The 13222-nt window shown below is 42.1% G+C and overlaps 1 pseudogene across 1 annotated transcript; it reads right to left on the reverse strand.

The window, feature by feature from the left end:
- Positions 1 to 11313: 11313 nt before the first annotated feature.
- LOC114622527 lies at positions 11314 to 11848 on the reverse strand (annotated as a pseudogene). Its single transcript, XR_003711626.1, has one exon. The product of XR_003711626.1 is annotated as a 40S ribosomal protein S2 pseudogene (transcript).
- Positions 11849 to 13222: the final 1374 nt, after the last annotated feature.

Consider the following 13222-nt stretch of genomic DNA (forward strand, 5'->3'; position numbering starts at 1 on the left):
CTCCCTCACTGCCTCCCTCTCTCTCTCTCTCTCTCTCTCTCTCTCTCTCTCTCTCTGTATGATTGTGTGTGTGTGTGTGTATGATTGTGTGTGTGTGTGTGTGTGGGAAGCTATCCTTATCACATCATTGCCATTAACAAGTCTGTGCGCATGCGCTGGAAGGTTTTCCCGCCTTGATTAATCTGACAGTTGGAACACGTCATGTGGCCTGAGGCAACAGGAGCCCATCAGAGACTGCCACGTCCCAGGCGAGCTTAGCTCTCTATATAAGGGAAGGGTTTTAGGCCCTTGGGGTCCCTCCTCGTTTGTGAAGCTTATGCTCTCCCTCTCAAGATGCATTAAAGCTTATACTGCAGAAGGATCCTGAGTGTGCCGCGTCTTTCCTGCTGGCGGGAGGTTGCGCGGGACAACTGGTGCGAGAAACCCGGGACACTTGACCTTGCCATCGTCAGCACCTTGGAGGACCCCTCGATAGAGGAGGATTCAGAACTGCAGGGGTGAGTTCGGAGAGGTATGTCTATTCCTGAAATATTCGGGTTGTGCTTGGCTTTCATTTTCATGGTGCTTGTTTTGCCCTGTCTTCGCGGTGGCCATTGTTAGTAGCAAAGTAGTCTGAAGTAAATAGCCAGTGACACTGGTCTTGTCTCTTTCTCCCTCCTGTAGATAAAGGTGGGACAAAGTTCCTCTTGACTCCCGGCCGTTAGTCGGACGTAGATAAGCCGCGGGCTGGGCCGCTGTTACTTTCACTTTTGAGACGGTACTAAGGCGGACGTAGATAAGCCGCGGCCGTCATGGGTTCATCACAGTCAATAATCACTACTTTGGAGGCCGTACTCAAACAGCGGGATATTAAAATTGCTAACAGGACTTTGAGGAACTTCATAAAAGAGGTGGATCGCGTTGGCCCCTGGTTTGCCGTCTCTGGGTCTTTGGCTCTCCCCTCTTGGAATAAACTGGGAAAGGACTTAGAAAGGCACCGCGATGACAACGATTTGAGTAACGGCACAGTTGCGATCTGGAAACTTATTAAGAACTGCCTACAAGATGAAAACTGTAAGATAGCCATAAGGAAAGGACAGGTTACGCTAGAAGATGTTCAGGATAGCATGTCAGAAACCGAACGCAGTGAGAGGATGGGCGCGCGTAGGAAAAAGGTACCGAAACAAAAGGAAAAGGAACACCTTTCAGCTGAAGAAAAGAACCCTCCTAAAAAAGGAGAGACACCCCCTAATGGGAAAAGCTCGCTTTACCCCAACCTAGAGGCACTGACTATCGACAGTGCAGAGAGTTCCTCTGGGGACTCCAGTGAGGAGTCATTAGATTCTACAGAGGAGGCGGAGTTAGACGAGGAAGCAGCAGAGTACGAGGCAGAGAGATACCATCCTGATGAGCGTAGAATCAGAAAGCCTCTGAGGAAGCCCCCTAAGAAAACGGTTCCCTCGGCCCCCTCAATTCCTCCTCCCCCATACGCTCCTCACTCGGGATATTCCCTGCTCTCAGAGAAAGTCAGGAAGAAGCTCAGGACAGCTTTCCCTGTTTTTGAAACAGAAAATGGAGGGCGAGTGTACGCTCCTGTAGACTTTACTCAACTAAAAGAATTGGCCGAATCAGTTCGTAAATATGGGCCCAATGCCAATTTTACTTTGGTACAATTAGATAGACTTGCCAGCAATGCCTTAACTCCCGCAGATTGGCAAGTGATTGTTCAAGCAGCCCTTCCCAGCATGGGTCAATACATGGAATGGAAGGCGTTATGGTACGAAGCCGCACAAATACAGGCTCGCGCCAACGCTGTCGCTCTCACTCCTGAACCGAGGGAATGGACAATGGACTTGTTGACAGGCCAGGAAGCCTATGCTGCCGACCAAACCCATTACCACTGGGGAGCCTACGCTCAGGTTGCAGCTACAGCCATTAAGGCATGGAAGGCACTCTCCAAGAAAGGAGAGGGCAACACACAACTTACCAGGATAGTTCAGGGGCCTCAAGAATCTTTCTCAGACTATGTGGCTAGAATGACAGAGGCTGCGGGGCGTATTTTTGGAGATACTAGTCCGATGGAGCCTCTGATTCAACAATTAATCTTTGAGCAAGCCACACAAGAATGTCGTGCAGCCATTGCCCCACGAAAACATAAGGGGTTACAAGACTGGCTGCGGGTTTGTCGAGAGCTTGGTGGACCACTTACTAACGCCGGATTGGCGGCAGCCATTCTCCAGTCACAGAGACGCCCAGTTGATAAAACTAATCTTAAGGTCTGTTATAGGTGTGGCAAGCCTGGTCATTTTAAGAGAGATTGCCCCACGGCTAACAGGAAACCAGGTGTTCCCTCGCTCTGTGACAGATGTGGCAAAGGATACCATAAGGCCAGTTCATGCCGTTCCATTAGAGACATGAAGGGCCGGCTTCTCCCTCCTTTAGATGACAAAAAAAACGGAGTGGCGGGCCCTCGGACCCAGGGCCCTCAAAGATATGGGATCCGTTGGACCAAAACCCAGGAAGTTCAGGAGAGAGAACAATCAGAGTCCTCCCAGGGCGACCGTTCCGATTGGACCTGCGCGCCGCCTCCGATTTCCTATTAATCCCTCAGATGGGAGTCCAGCCAGTCCCAGTTGAACCTGTAATGTTAACCCCTGGGGCCCTGGGACTTATATTGGGCCGAGCGTCACTTACACTAAAGGGCTTGATAGTCTTGCCAGGCATAGTAGACACTCAACATTCTACTGAATTGCAAGTCTTGGCCTCTAGCCCAAAAGGAGTGTTCTCCATCAGCAAGGGTGATCGTATTGCCCAATTATTGCTTATGCCAGGTATGGAAGATGAGACAGAAACAGACACAAGACAGATTGGCTCCTCAGGAAATGATTCTGCTTATCTGATGATATCATTAAATGAAAGACCCAAATTAATCCTAAAGGTACAGGGAAAAAGCTTTGAGGGAATTATGGATACCGGAGCGGACAAAAGTATTATATCCACACAATGGTGGCCCAAAACATGGCCTGTTACTGAGTCCTCCCATTCCCTACAGGGGCTAGGGTATCAATCTAGTCCTACCATCAGTTCTACTGCTTTGTATTGGGAGGCACCTGATGGTAGGAAAGGAAGATTTATTCCTTATGTGCTCCCTCTTCCTGTTAATCTTTGGGGAAGAGATATTTTACAAGGTATGGGCTTCACCCTGTCCAATGAATATCCTATAGAGTCACCCCATATCACCTCGTATTCCTCACAGGCTAAAGCAATGATGACGAGAATGGGATACGAACAAGGAAGTGGTTTGGGCAAGTTTAGCCAAGGAAGGGTCAAACTTATTTCACCCTCCAACAAACAAGATAGAAAAGGTCTGGGTTTTTCCTAGGGTCGTTGAGGGATTCCTGCCCATACCTTGGAAAACAGAGGATCCGGTGTGGGTTCCTCAATGGCCACTATCCTCTGAAAAATTAGAGGCCATCACAGAATTAATAAAAGAACAGATGACCCTTGGCCATATTGAAGTTTCTACTTCGCCTTGGAATACACCCATTTTTGCAATCAAGAAGAAATCTGGGAAATGGCGGTTGTTACACGACCTCCGGGCAATTAATGAACAGATGAATTTGCTGGGCCAAGTGCAGAGAGGGCTCCCCGTCCTTTCCGCTCTTCCAAAAGACTGGTCTCTTCTCATAGTGGACATTAAAGACTGCTTTTTTTCCATTCCACTGTGTGTTCAAGATAGACCTCGGTTTGCCTTTACACTGCCTGCTATTAATCATGCTGGCCCAGATAAACGGTTTCAATGGAAGGTTTTGCCTCAGGGCATGGCTAATAGCCCCACCATCTGCCAGACTTTTGTGCAAGCTGCTTTAGAGCCTTTACAACAACAATTTCCTGCCATTCTTATTCTTCATTATATGGATGATATTTTGATTGCTCATAAAGAGGTTCAGACTCTGAAGAGGGTTTATCCACAGTTATCATACCTGTTAGGGCGATGGGGTTTACAAATAGCTACAGAAAAGGTGCAACTGTTTAGTACGGGAGAATTTCTAGGAACATCTATCTTTCCCACTTGTATACGTCCTCAAAAGGTTGAGATCCGCAGAGATTGCCTCCGCACCCTTAATGATTTCCAAAAACTGCTGGGAGATATAAATTGGATCAGGCCATTTTTAAAGATCCCCACAGTAGAACTTAAGCCTCTGTTCACCATTCTTGAAGGGGACCCACATATTTCTTCACCCAGAAGTTTTACCCCTGCAGCCCGTCAGGCTTTGCAATTAGTCGAAGATGCATTACAGGATGCACAACTTCAGCGTATTGATCCCTCTTTACCTTTTGCTCTATGTATTTTAAAAACAGCGAGTCTACCGATGGCTGTTTTGTGGCAACAGGGACCCCTATTATGGATTCACCCTAATATATCCCCAAACAAAAGAATTGATTGGTATCCAGGGGCGGTTGCACAACTTGCATGTAGGGGTGTTAAGGCAGCCATTACTCATTTTGGAATTGAGCCAGCCACACTTTTTGTGCCTTATACAGCTGCCCAAATACAAATTTTAGCCGCTTCTTCTGATGATTGGGCAATATTAGTGTCTACCTTTCTAGGAAAAATTGATAATCATTATCCTAAACATCCCATATTACAATTTGCATCGAGACAGTCCCTTGTATTTCCTAGAGTTACTTCTACAGGCCCCATCAAAGGAGGGCTTGTCGTCTATACTGACGGATCTGCCACTGGCATAGGGGCATACGTGGTGGATGACAAGGTGGTATCCAAACATTATGCTATAACATCTCCTCAAGTGGTTGAATGCATGGTCGTATTAGAGGTTCTTGAGATTTTTCCAGGTCCCCTTAACATTGTTTCTGACTCTGCTTATGTGGTGAATGCAGTGAATCTCCTAGAAGTAGCGGGGGTTATTAAATCTTCTAGCCCTGTACATGACATCTTTTTGAAAATTCAACAAGCTTTGTTACAAAGGAGAGCCCCAGTGTTTATTACACATATTCGGGCTCATTCTGGACTCCCCGGACCTATGAGCAGAGGCAACGAGCTGGCAGACAGGGCCACAAGGGTGATGGCTATGGTCCTATTGTCCCCCTTAGATCTGGCAAAGAATTTTCATAATACTTTTCATGTAATGGCAGAGACTCTACGACGCCGTTTTTCTATCACCAGAAAAGAGGCAAGAGATATTGTTGTGCAATGCCAGAATTGCTGTGAATTCTTATCAGTCCCTCATGTGGGAATTAATCCCAGGGGCATACAGCCGTTACAAATTTGGCAAATGGATGTGACTCACATACCTTCTTTTGGGAAGTCACAATATCTACATGTCTCCATTGATACCTGTTCTGGAGTTCTGTCAGCTACACCATTGATGGGGGAAAAAGCTTCCCATGTAATTCAACACTGTCTTGAGGCATGGAGTGCTTGGGGCCAACCTAAGATTCTAAAAACGGATAATGGACCAGCTTATGTGTCCAAAAAGTTTTCCCAGTTTTGCAGGCAGATGGGGGTTACTCATCTGACAGGTCTACCTTATAATCCACAAGGACAAGGCATTGTCGAACGTGCACATCGTACTTTGAAGACTTATCTATTAAAACAGAAAGGGGGAATGAAAGACATTCTTCCCCCAGTTCCCAGAGTAGCCATATCTATGGCACTCTTTACTCTCAATTTTTTAAATTTAGATGATCATGGTCGCACAGCGGCTGACCGCCACTTCGCAGAACCTGATCGACCAAAGGATCTAGTGAAATGGAAAGATGTTCTGGCTAATAAATGGAAAGGACCGGATCCTATTTTGATAAGATCCAGGGGAGCTGTTTGTGTTTTCCCACAGAATGAAGAAAGCCCATTTTGGATCCCAGAGAGATTAACAAGGAAGGTCGGAGAACCGGACCAAGATGCTGCCAGCGACCAACAACCCAGTGATGCTGTGGATCCTCCATCTCTGGGTTCCTAGTATTTTGGGGGTTCAGAGATGGGCCATAATGAATACATTCCCTATTCCTATGCCAGTGATGCATAATGCTCAGGTGTTTCCATGCTTTTTTGCGACCAATAAAACGCTGTGGAAACTAACAATAGTTATGTTTTGAAAGGGAGCCTATGTTTTATGATCATTCCCTCCCCTAATAAAACCAGTCAGTATATCCAAATTTATAACCAGTCCACAGCATGGTTGCTAATCCCTTTGATCAATGGCTTCTTTGTGGCATTAACAGAAGCTGCACAGATTTATCTTCCATGGTTATGATTAATGGAGGCAAGGCTGCCAAAGGACAGTTAAAATACGATTGGAAAGGACGGGCAGGGTCAAGAAGTGTTTCCTGGATGACCTCAGTCATTTCTTATTCTCCTTTTAGGGAGTTGGCCTTTAAACCCACACCAGTATGTGTTTGGCCCCCTTTTATCTGGCTTGTTAGTAATAATAGTACTATTTGGAAAGATACCCTACGATGTATTCCTAAAATTTGTTTTTATAGACTTTGTTGGAATGCTACTGCCTTTCCTTTTGCTTTGGTAATTTGGCTACCTAGATTTGTATCTGTGCCGGTTGAGGCACCTAATAGTTCAAGCACTTTTAGAGTGAAGAGAGATTTTGGTATCTCTGCCATTATAGTTGCCATCATTGCCACAACAGCTGTGGCTGGCGCAGTTACCACCTCTGCTTTGGCCCTTTCCTCTTCAGTACAGACAGTAGACACTATTAATCATCTGTCTGCCTCGGTCACGTCAGCACTAGATGAACAGGTCTCTGCCAACTCACAAATCCTGGGAAGATTAATGCTAGTGAATCAACGCATTGACCTCGTTCAGGAACAGATTGACATGTTGTGGCAATTAGCCCAATTGGGCTGCGAACAAAAAATGGCGGGACTTTGTGTTACCTCTATTCAATACGAAAATTATACTAGAGCAGCAAATTTTTCTAAAACTTTATCTCAGTTTTTATTACAGAATTGGACTGTAGAGTTTGAAGAGACGCTTCGGAAGTTACGCTTTGCGATTATAGAAGTGAATTCTACCAGACTTGATTTGTCCCTGACCGAAGGACTGTCTACATGGATCTCTTCAATATTTTCTTATTTTAAAGAATGGTTGGGGGTGGGTCTTTTCGGAGCCTTGCTCTGTTGTGGGCTGGCGCTCGTGTTGTGGCTCCTTTGCAAGCTCAGGTCACAGTGACAACAGGATAAGGTGGTGATTGCCCAGGCACTTGTAGCACTGGACTAAGGGACTGGATAGCCATGATTAACAACTGCCCCAAAGACCTGTTAAGACAAGGCCATAATCTGTAATACCATCTCCTCCCCCTGCCAAATGGCCCTGGCACCTCTGGGAGTTTTTCTCCATTGCACAAGAGTTGGGCATTTTGGCTTCCCTAATTCTTTCTCTCTATCTGTCCCAGGAACCAAATCCAGACTCAAGAAGGGCTCGGGTTCCCATTGCACCTTGAGGACTGTGATATGGTTGTTCTCACACTCGTTAAGCTCGGGAGGGCTCGAGTTCCCATTGCACCCCGAAGTGAGTGTAGAGACACGGGCCTGCCTCACTTATTGAGGAGGAGAAAATCTAGACCTCTCTCCTTTTGATTGGTTTGTGTCTGCCCGGCCTGAACTCTTTCACTTTTCTATGGCCTCTTCTTAGGATCACTTTTAAATAAAAAGGGGGCAGATGTGGGAAGCTATCCTTATCACATCATTGCCATTAACAAGTCTGTGCGCATGCGCTGGAAGGTTTTCCCGCCTTGATTAATCTGACAGTTGGAACACGTCATGTGGCCTGAGGCAACAGGAGCCCATCAGAGACTGCCACGTCCCAGGCGAGCTTAGCTCTCTATATAAGGGAAGGGTTTTAGGCCCTTGGGGTCCCTCCTCGTTTGTGAAGCTTATGCTCTCCCTCTCAAGATGCATTAAAGCTTATACTGCAGAAGGATCCTGAGTGTGCCGCGTCTTTCCTGCTGGCGGGAGGTTGTATGATTGTGTGTATAATGTCTGGCTGTGTATCTCTGTATTTGTTTATACCTATTGCAGGAGGAGGCCTCTCTGATGACAAAAGAGAGAATATAGAACTGTCTTTGATAGGGTTTCTAATGCTGTGAAGAGATACCATTACCATAAAAATTCTTGTAACAGAAAATATTTAATTGAGGCTGGCTTACATTTTCAGAGTTCAGAGGTTCAGTCAGTTATCAGCATGGAAGAAAACAGGATAGTATTAAGGCAGACTTAGTGCTGGAGAAAGAACTGAGATGCATACATCTTGAAGAAGACTGTGTTCAACACTGAGGATAGCTTGAACATATGAGACATCAAATTCTGCCCCCACAGTGACATATTTCACCCAACATGTCCACACACCTCATAATTATTCCACTCTTAATGAGCCGAACATTCAAACACATGAGTCTATGGAGGCCAGTCATACTGAAACCACCACACCAACCCAAACACAAAACCTTTTATCTACAATCTGTCCTATCTTCAAAATATGCTATGGCACAATGGTTATAGAGTATCCAGTCAATTTCATACTTAATGAAAGACCTACTCCATGAGATTGAACCCATATCTGACATTGGTTGTATAACTAAGAACCCATGACCAGATAGTTCTAGATCATAGACCAAAACCATATACTATTGAAAAAACTCATAAAATGTCTCCTAAGGTTATTCTGCTTTATTCACAGATATTTGTTTTATTAAACAATTTCTTGAGTCTTCTTCTGTGAAATAGCTCTAGCTGTGTCAAGTTAACAGTTTAGTTTAAGCAGAACATAAATGAAGGGACCTGGGGAATATGTTCAGTGTGTAAACAGTCTGCTGTTCAGGAATGTGTTTAGATCGCCCATGGGCCCAAGGCCCCATATTCCGATGTACCCATGTGCCTCATTTGATAATCAAAAAATGTTGTGATATGTATGTGAGTCCAGAACTTAAGATAAATTCAAGTGAATTTCTAGTCATCACCACCCAACTACTCTAGAACACAAGTGAGCTCCAGGTTTAATGAAAGCCATCACATCAAAAGTTAAATAATAATCATAATGTGAAGAAGCAATTGAGGAAGACAATTGATATCAACTTCCAATCTCAAGAGGTCCAAACACTCAAACATACATACAGTCTCTTAAGGAAATTCATTTACCTCTGACTGTGAATAATATTTTGAGTAAATATGATTCTAAGCTTAATTTTTAACTGAACCTTAGCATTGAGCAGCTGTTATCCAAGAATAAAGGATAGTCCATGATGGTGAATCAAAAATAATTTGTGATGCTTCTAGTAAAATATAGGGTATGCTAAGGTCAGAAGACTTAATGAAGAGTGTGCTTTATAAAAACATACACTATTCAGTTTCTTTAAATACAATAATTCATGATAGCAAGACCAGAGGCAGGATAAAATGGAGAGGAAATTTTCAGTCAGTATTTGATAATGTTAGATACAATCATGTATATATCTATATGTAGTATATTAAAAAATATCCTGGAGTGTTGTGAAAAGTGCCATTTTCTTCAAATAATGTATTCAAATATTATATACAATAATAGGGGGCAAGTGCAGGAAGAAATATGGAGCAATAAAAGATATGTCTACCGTATCCTAAAGTTCTCAATTTCTTCATAAGCACAAATGGCCAAGCTAGCTCAGTCAATCAACAGGGTCTTAGAGAGGGAGTGAAGATTAAATAAAAAAAGACAGTTAGTCATTATAACATGATTTCAACAAGTACTGAAGCTTAAGAGGATTTATTTTTTCTAGTCTGCTTTTATATCATTCTAAGTACTGACAAAGAATATGGTCAGTTCTTGGCATAAAAAAAAGTAGTCAAGGAGCAAACAGAGCATAAACAAAGGTCCCATGAATATTGTAGTCAGGATCTGAATATGAACCGTCAAGATGCAAAGAACACATTTCTCAGCTGTATTCATCTTGAGCCTACATCCTTTTCTGAGGAATGTGAAATTACTGCACCAAAAGCTCTCCACATCATTCCTTTTTTTAATTTCATAAACAAGACTAAATCTGTCTTAACTTACTCTGAAAAGAATACCTTTCCTAAAAAACATGAAATATACATTATCAAAAGCAATGCATTTCTTTCTTAGGTTGGCAAGGCTCTGTGAAGAAACTTACCTGTCATTGACTTCTAGATGGCTAAATTAATGACTCTGGGTGTGGATTCATTTTTATTTTCAAGCCATGAATTTTGGCTGCCAACATGTTGATGTTGTAAAAGGTAAGTTTTATCAAAATGGGCAGAAATAAAAGTATTCCCAGGATAGGAAGATCACACATGATCAAATTATTTATGCTATTCTTGAAGCTTGACCAAGATGGAAATACTGAACTTAAGCTGTAAATAATTTTATCAGAAATATTTGCTACATTCTGAGCAGCATTTTTTAAATTCATAATCTTTTTATGCAATCTTAAATATCCAGAGAGGTGTGAGAATTATGGCAAATACCTTGAAGATGTCTTTGAATTTACTCACAATTATAATGATTTTTGTTAAATGTTTTAAAATTGGTGTGAAACCATTGGTCTTTAGTGTGACACACAAGAAAGATTTTTACTCTCCTCTGTAGTAATTTGAATAGAATCATAAGAAGAGTCAATTCATTGTCCTATCTAAATATTCTTGAATACTCAGAGCATTGGTAACATTTTTTTGTTAAATGATTAACAGAAGTAGCTCTCTTAATGTCTTGTATCAAAGCAATTTTTCCAGAAGCAGTGGTGCTAGCTATTAATGTAATCAAAGCTGTTGTACCGGCAATACTCAAGCTCACTACAGTCTTGTTTCTGCTAAAAGCCTATCCCAATTCTTTCACTAAATACCAAGGTACTGTCATACACATAGGCAATAAAACAAAAGCTGGATAACAGACCACCATAAAAGACATGCCAGATTTTGATACAATAACACAGTTAGACATGTACAATCAGTACAGGTTACATTAAATAGTGTAGAAGAATCAAAAGTAATTTTAATGTGGCCAATTAAAAAAAAGATTTGGCATCTTAACAAATGTACTAACATTTGTTCAAAATCCAAATCCTGTCCTAGTTTTGTCTATTACTAACATAAAATCATTCAAGACAGCTCAAAATTTTCAAAAATGTCTCTGAAAATGTCCCAAACCAGCCCTCACAATGTCCACTATAATTTCCTTTTTTTTTCAATATTGGAATGATTTCTAGAGTAGTCCATGGTTGAGTCCGAATAACTGTTCACATTGAAGAAAAGAGAAGAGTCATTAATATATCTCTATTTGATTAATTTTTCTTTTTTTTTAATTCATAATTCATTTATTTTTCTTTTATAAAAACCCTTATGTGGTAGCCACAGCTGGAGCCTGAGTCCTCTGAACAGAGACTCTGGTGTGGGTCTTCACAAGATGGTCAGTGAATTCCTGATAAGGAGACTTGGTGAACACAGTCTCTTTCCAGAGGTCAGGGGTCAGGTAGCTGTAGGTCTTGGAGATGGCATCGAAGGTGGCCTTGGCAAAGTTGCCCAGGGTGGCAGTGCAGCCCCTGGCTGAAGTATAGCAGTCGTCTATGCTGGCCATCATCAGGAGCTTCTTGGGCACAGGAGCAGAGACAATGCCAGTGCCTCTGGGGGCAGGGATGAGACGCACCAGCACAGAGCCACAGCGGCCTGTCACCTTGCACGGAACAGTGTGGGGCTTGCCAATCTTGTTCCCCCAGTAGCCTCTCCGCACAGGGACAATGGAGAGCTTGGCCAAGATGATGGCCCCTCGGATGGCAGTGGCAACTTCCTTGGAGCACTTGACACCAAGACCAACGTGACCATTGTAGTCCCCAATAGCGACAAAAGCCTTTGATTAATTTTTCTAAACCATTTTCCACAGTCTCCATGTTCTCTGTCCTTCAAGGTCTAAAAGATGGAATTAAAGAAGCTTGCTCAGTCTTGGATATTGGCAATCAATGGTGGGTCAGGAACATATGCCCAATACAGCATCAGTGTCACCATTGTGAGTGTCCTCAGCAAGCTCATGTTGATCATCATTATTTGTCCCAGCATCAGCATGTCTCACCAATTTCTCCGGCAGCCATCATGCTCCAGCATCCTGATGAAAAAAAAAAAAAAAAAAACTACAAAAGCGCTCTCTTCCCCATATCAATACCCAATCTGAACCATGGCTTATGCCAGTAAATGGATTCTTTCATTTCACCTAGGAATAAGTATTCCTAGTCATGGACACTCAGAATAGAGTTACTTGATAACCAAATTAAAAAAAAAAAAACAAAAAACAAAAAATAAAAAGAACATGGTGTAAATAGTTTTATGATGTATGAGGATATAATTGCCATGTTGTTTTATGAGGATATTGTTTTAAAGTTCCCTAGGTTCATTCCACAATACCCTCTCTTTGAGGATTATAAGGAATCCCAATAATATGGGTAATATTAAATTGTCTACAGAATGTCTCAAATGTATGACTGTAATAGCCAGTTCCATTATCTGTTTTAATTAGATTTGGAACATCAAGCACAAAAAACCAATGTAGACAATGAATAATTACAGTTTTAGTTGCTTCTTCTGGTAATGCAGTTGCAACAAGAAAGCCAGAGACGTTGTCAATTGTCACATGTACATATTTTAATTTTCTCATATCAAAGTAACATCCATTTGCTATAATTGATTAGGGATGAGTCCTCGAGAATTAACATCATTATGTGGTGCAGAAAGAAATTGAAGACATTTAGGACAAGTCTCTACAATTTGACATGCACGTTTTCTTTCAATAACAAATTGTTGTCTCAAGCTGTTTTATGATATAAAGAATGAGACTGTTTGGCTAATTGTTCCTGTGTAAGGCATATAATCTGTTTGATATACAAATATGCTGTGGAATTGCCCTCACTAATTGTTCTTGTCAATCCAATATGAACTCTTAAATGTCCTATTAATTAAGGAACAGTATATTCTATTTGAGTTAAATTGAATTTGCAAAAATAATTGCAAAATTTAAGAAGTAGTTGTATCTTAAAATGGAACAGTTTCAAGCAATTGGAAACCATGAGCTATATTTTGGCTATCAGCATAAAAATTGAAAGCTTGATTTTTCAACATTTCAAAATCAAGGGCTACATCATATAATTTAATTATTTGTGCTGAAGTGGTTGGGGATAAACTCAAAAGAATAAACCCGTGATCCAGTTATATATACTACCTTCCACTTAAATGA

The sequence above is a fragment of the Grammomys surdaster genome, unplaced genomic scaffold (genome assembly GCF_004785775.1).
Source record: "Grammomys surdaster isolate TR1022 unplaced genomic scaffold, NIH_TR_1.0 189, whole genome shotgun sequence".
Classification (NCBI taxonomy): domain Eukaryota; kingdom Metazoa; phylum Chordata; class Mammalia; order Rodentia; family Muridae; genus Grammomys; species Grammomys surdaster.